Consider the following 4,937-nt stretch of genomic DNA (forward strand, 5'->3'; position numbering starts at 1 on the left):
GCACTAATGGATAATTCTCCAGTTTCAATCACATTCCTGGTTTCTAGGTAAGACATAAGAATGGCTTTTTTAAAAAAATTTTTATTTTATTTTATTACTTACACTTTATTCACTTTGTATCCCCCATAAACCCCTCTCTTCTCCCCTCCTAATCCCACCTTCCCTCCCCTTTCTTCACGCATGCCCCTCCCCAAGTCCACTGATAAGGGAGGTCCTCCTCTCCTTCCTTCTGATCTTAGTCTATCAGATCACATCAGGAGTGGCTGCATTGTCATCTTCTGTGGCCTGGTAAGGCTGCTCCCCCCTCAGGGGGAGGTGATCAAAGAGTAGGCCGATCAGATTATGTCAGAGGCAGTCCCTCTTCCCATTACTACTTGGACACTAAAGTGCCATGGGCAACATCTGTGCAGGGGTTCTAGGTTATCTCCATGCCTGGTACTTGGTTGGACCTCATGAAACTGAAAAGCTTCTGTAAAGCAAAGGACACCATCATCAAAACAAAACGATTGCCTACAGATTGGGAAAGAATCTTCACCAACACTTTATCTGACAGAGGGCTAATATCCAGTATATATATAACTAAAGAAGCTGAAAAGCAGCAAACCAAGTAATCCAATTAAAAAATGGGGAACAGAGCTAAACAGAGAACTCTCTGTAGAGGAATATTGAATGGCAGAGAAACACTTAAAGAAATGATCAACGTCATTAGCCATCAGGGAAATGCAAATCAAAATGACCCTGAGATTTCAACTTACACCCATCAGAATGGCCAAGATGAAAAACTCAAGTGACAACACATGCTGGAGAGGTTGTGGAGAAAGGGGAACCCTCCTCCACTGCTGGTGGGAATGTAAACTGGTACAACCACACTGGAAATCAATCTGGCGCTTTCTCAGACAACTAGGAATAGTCAAGATCTAGCCATACCACTCCAAGGCATATATCCAAAAGAGGCTCAAGTACACAATAAGGACATTTGCTCAACCATGTTTGTAGCAGCTTTATTTGTAATAGCCAGAAGCTGGAAACAGCCCAGATGCCCCTCAACTGAAGAATGGATGCAGAAATTGTGGTACATCTACACAATGGAATATTACTCTGCAATGAAAAATAAGGAAATCATAAAATTTGCAGGTAAATGCTGTGACCTGGAAAGGATCATCCTGAGTGAGCTGTCTTAGAAGCAGAAAGACACACACGGTATATACTCACTCATATAGACATGTAATATAGGATAAACCTACTAAAATCTGTACATCGAATGAAACTAATCAAGAGAGAGGACCCTGACTAAAATGCTCAATCCCCATCCCAAAAGCCAAAGAGGAAGGACATCAGAAGAAGAAGAAAACAGGAAACAAGCTAGGAACCTGCCACAGAGGGCCTCTGAAAGGCTCTGCCCTGCAGACTATCACAAAGCAGACGCTGAGACATATGGCCAACTTTTGGGCAGAGTGCATGGAATCTCATGTAAGAAGTGGGAAATAGTAAGATCTGGAGAGGACGGGAACCCCACAAGGAGAGCAACAGAACAGAAAATGTGAACACAGGGGTCTTCCCCGGAGAATGGCCTCTTGAATCCAGATTTCTGCCAACATTCTCATCACCAATGTTATGCTCTCCACTTCCAAGATGGCTTTCTGCATGAGCTGGGAAGGTGGCTCATTGCTCTTCCAGAAGATCTGGGTTTTGTTTCTAGCACCCACACTAGGTGGCTCACACGTGTCTGTAATTTCAGTTCCAGGTGCACTATGTCCTCTTCTGGTTTCCTGAGCACCAGGTATGCACATGGCACAGAGACATACATGCAGGCAAAACAGCCATACACATTGAAAATAAACAAAGATGGCTTCCGTTGCTGCTCTTTTATAGGGCGGGTCAAATGTTGTGTCCTCACACGGTGGAGGGCAAAGGATGAGAGGCCCTAAGGTGTGCCCTTCAACACCTTTTAGAAGAGCACTAATTTGCTCATGAGGTAGAAGCCTTCATGACACAATTACTTTCCCAAAGGCTCTTTCTCTTAGTTCCCCACTCTGGGTTTAAAGTTCTTAGCTCTGCATCTTGGAGGTGTATGCATATTCAAGCCATACCAATAACATTTATTTACCAGCTCATCTTGCTTAGGAGCCATTGGCTCAAATATAGAGTAAGGTCATGGCCAACTCATGCCTTTCAGTGTTAGACTATGAGTCTAACGAGGAAAATGATAATTTTCTAACACTCATCTGGCACTGATAGTAATTATTCTCTATAGGGTTGGCCTAAGCCGAAACCCATCCAAGAATCCTAGTTAAAACAGCAGGCATCTTGGAAAAATCATGTGTGTGGGATGGATATCTAAATGGGATGTGCGCCCTATCAAATAAATGCCAGATTTAATTCCAGTTCTCTTCCATTTTCTTCTGGGTTTGGTATTAAGGCATGATCACACGCTTAAAGGCAGGGACATGCCTACATTTCTCAAGCATCTCCTTAGAGAGAGTAAAAAAATGTGTGAAAGCCTAGCTCTCTTGTCTGCACTTAACTCTATGTTGACTGGGAACTGTCTCCAGAGCCCCTGGTTAGTATCTGTGACTCACTGCCATTCTCTGCTAAGGACAGACTGGATGAATAGGCCCAACGCTAACAAGATGGAAAGGGAATGGCTTCAGATCACTGAAGATGACTATTTGCCGTGTCAGCAAACAATTTCAGTTTAAATAGCATGGTGAAAACCATCTGTTAAGATTCTCTGGGACAACAAAATGGTTTTAAACAGAACTTTTCTTTTAAAAGTATATGTTGTCCCCTTTCTGCCTCCTCTGCCGCCATGGCGCCAGTGAAAAAGCTTGTGGCGAAGGGGGGCAAACAAAAGAAGCAGGTTTTGAAGTTCACCCTTGACTGCACCCATCCTGTAGAAGATGGAATCATGGATGCTGCCAATTTTGAGCAGTTCCTCCAGGAGAGAATCAAGGTGAATGGGAAAGCTGGGAATCTTGGCAGAGGGGTGTGACCATCGAACGGAGCAAGAGCAAGATCACTGTCACCTCTGAGGTGCCTTTTTCCAAAAGGTATTTGAAATATCTCATCAAAAAAATATTTGAAGAAGAACAATCTTTGAGACTGGTTGTGTGTTGTCGCCAACAGCAAAGAGAGTTATGAATTGTGTTACTTCCAGATTAACCAGGATGAAGAGGAGGAGGAGGATGAGGATTAAGACACATTGGTCTGGAATGTTTTGTATTAATTCATAAATAAAATTTAGGAACAACAAAAAAAATAAAAATAAATGTTTACTTTTGCATATGTGTGTGTATGTGTGTGTAGGTCAGAGGACAACCTTGAGTGTTGGTCCTCATCTTCCAGAAATTACAACCTAGGTTTTATTTTGGGTTCCTCTCTCTCAGCCATGCTTACTCTCTTGGCCATCTCCCCAGCTCATCCTCTGTGATTCAGACAGGAACTCACACATCCCTGGCTGGCCTTCAACTCCTGATCTTTCTGCCTCCTAAGTGCAAAGATTGCAGGCATGAGCCACAATGCTTAGCTCTAAACCCAGTTTAAAACAAAATAAACCTGTAATATTTGAACAGAAGAGGATTTATTAGAAATTCATAGAAATGTTAGGAAGACTGAGGAAGCAGACATTAAGAGAGACAAGGAAGGAGGGAAAGCCCAGTCAATCCTCCCACAGAATAAGCTGTGATGAGAGTAGACCACCTTGTCTTGAACAAAAACCTCGAGCCTTACTGTCCTGGTCACTGTTCAACAGCCTTACTGTCCTGCCTCTGTTCAACAGATGACTGGCTACCTCAGCCCTTAGCAGAGGAATGTAGCTTACATCTCCCTACTGCTAATCATGTGTGACATTGGTGTTCCCCAGAGAACTGTCGACTCAAGTCTTTTGCTCATTTTGAAATGAGGTCTATTTTGTTGGTTTTGTTTTGCTGTTGAGTTATAAAATATTTTATTTTTGCTTGTTTTATAATTTCTCATCCTTTTATTGTGGATGTTATTTGTTTCTCTACCTCTGTCTAATCAGTCAGTAATTCTACCTCCCACACATCTCCTGAAAGTGTCCCAAATGCTATGCTTGTTACCAGGCAACGCTCATCTCTCCTTTACTCCATTTGTCTCCTAGCTCTTATTGCCTGATGTCTCCTTCTTGAATTCATTCTTCATTTCCAAGCAGAATGTCAGAAGTCTATCTTGTTACTCTACCATCACTGTCCTGTTTAAAACTATTTCTTTTTCTAAATATTTTCAAAGTTCCTTTCCATAGTGTCAAAAGGCCTCTGTAATTCTCTTTCTACCTCTTTATCCCATCACTTTAACCTCATTTCTTACTATTCTCTCTCTGAAAATATAGAACAAACATGTGCCCATTTGTCTATCAATTTCTCTCCATGGCTTTGTAGAGAAAACCATTGCATTGCTTTGTAAGAAGTTGCTAATATGTCGCTCTTGTCCACCCAGGGCTGGATACTGCAGAGGTTCCTCTACCTGGGATATTCTTATCTTCAGCTCACCCTCAGTTATCATCCTCACCATCTAAATGACATCTTGTGTGGTCCTCAGGTGCTCAGTCATCATCCTCACCATCTAAATGACATCTTGTGTGGTCCTCAGGTGCTCAGTTATCATCCTCACCATCTAAATGACATCTTGTGTGGTCCTCAGGTGCTCAGTCATCATCCTCACCATCTAAATGACATCTTGTGTGGTCCTCAGGTGCTCAGTTATCATCCTCACCATCTAAATGACATCTTGTGTGGTCCTCAGGTACTCTGATTACAGCACTCACCACAGATTGTCATTGCTTCCTTACAGCCCAGTTCCCTTCCCCACCAAGGGTGAGTGCTATTCGGTTTTTCTCCTCTCATAGATTCTTTTGTCTTTTGTAGAAATTCATTATTTTATGAAAGCATCTTTTTTACTCTCAATATAATATTGGGGTC

General features: G+C 42.3%; 1 pseudogene; it reads left to right on the top strand.

Moving 5' to 3' along the window:
• The first annotated feature begins 2,794 nt into the window (after positions 1 to 2,794).
• On the top strand, positions 2,795 to 3,252 carry LOC110563285 (large ribosomal subunit protein eL22-like; annotated as a pseudogene).
• Positions 3,253 to 4,937: the final 1,685 nt, after the last annotated feature.

The sequence above is a fragment of the Meriones unguiculatus genome, chromosome 2 (genome assembly GCF_030254825.1).
Source record: "Meriones unguiculatus strain TT.TT164.6M chromosome 2, Bangor_MerUng_6.1, whole genome shotgun sequence".
NCBI lineage: Eukaryota > Metazoa > Chordata > Mammalia > Rodentia > Muridae > Meriones > Meriones unguiculatus.